Source organism: Chanos chanos, chromosome 3, assembly GCF_902362185.1.
Source record: "Chanos chanos chromosome 3, fChaCha1.1, whole genome shotgun sequence".
NCBI classification, from domain to species: domain Eukaryota; kingdom Metazoa; phylum Chordata; class Actinopteri; order Gonorynchiformes; family Chanidae; genus Chanos; species Chanos chanos.
Window position 1 is genome coordinate 27,785,752 of NC_044497.1, and position 1,187 is coordinate 27,786,938.

The window sequence follows — 1,187 nt, forward strand, 5'->3', positions numbered from 1 at the left end:
AGAGAGAGTGACAGAAGAGAAAAAGAAAAAGCAAGAGATGAAATGAGGTTATATGATTAAAAGAGCTGTAAATTCTTTGTTCCGTTATAACACTGGCTTGCAATTAACAAAGCCTCATTATCATCAGATAAGGTTGACGATACGTTTCCACTAAAGCATTGCAAAACCGTACCCTTGTGACCTCATCACCTGCTGTTGGCATATCTCAACGCACAACGAAAGCCGACTAATCAACCAGAGCAAAAGCTCAGTACTCAGTTCCACTCACTTACTTTTCCCTATTTATATCCACAAAAGCTCCACCTATTCAACAAGAACATCAGAATACCATGGACAATAGTGAAAGAAGGAACGAAAGCAGACCATAAGCACAAATGTGTTAGTCACACCTAAGGGAGAGAGTGAGAGAGAGTGAGAGAGAGAGAGAGAGAGAGAGAGAGTCTCTGTCAAAGCTACTGTGAGCCAGAGCAGAAACTTCGTCACTGAGAATGGAGCAGAAAACCACAAAAACCAGATCACAATCAGACCCCCCACCAGTGTGCTGAGCACCCGCTACATGGAGACTTAATCCCTGACATGACAGCACAGTGAAAACAGCCTGCCATTTCAGACTCTCTTTTACCTAAAGTGGCTGAGATCCAGCCAGGGAGAGCTCTGTTCAGCTTTCTCTCTGACAGCGGGAGGGACGTAGTGGGCCTGTACACTGACGCCTCTACAAAACTGGATGGCGCATGTTATGTGTGTGTGCGTGTGTGTGTGTGTGTGTGTGTGGGTGGGTGTGCATGCTCAGAGGAGCCAACGCCGTCCCTCTAAAAGCCTGTGGAACTTTGAGGGACACCTCACCTCTCCTCTCTCTCTCTCTCTTCTCTGCCCTCATCTATCCTCCCCCCTTCTCTCTCTCTCTCTCTCTCTCTCTCTGTCTCAGTCACTCTCTCACCCTCTGCAGCGTCACCTTCCTGCTCTGGAGAGTCTCCTCTACTCTATAAAGCCGTTTTTCACCACCTTTCCTTTTCTGCCTTGCCTACATGATGAAGGTGCTACTGTTTGACTGTCAGGGCCATTTTCAGAAACAAACTTAAATAGCTTTGCTCCAGCCACCTCTAGCATTGATCACAAAGCTACTGTAGCATTCACGCCCTCAAAAAGCACACACACACACCATGTAAACACACACTCGCACTCATACG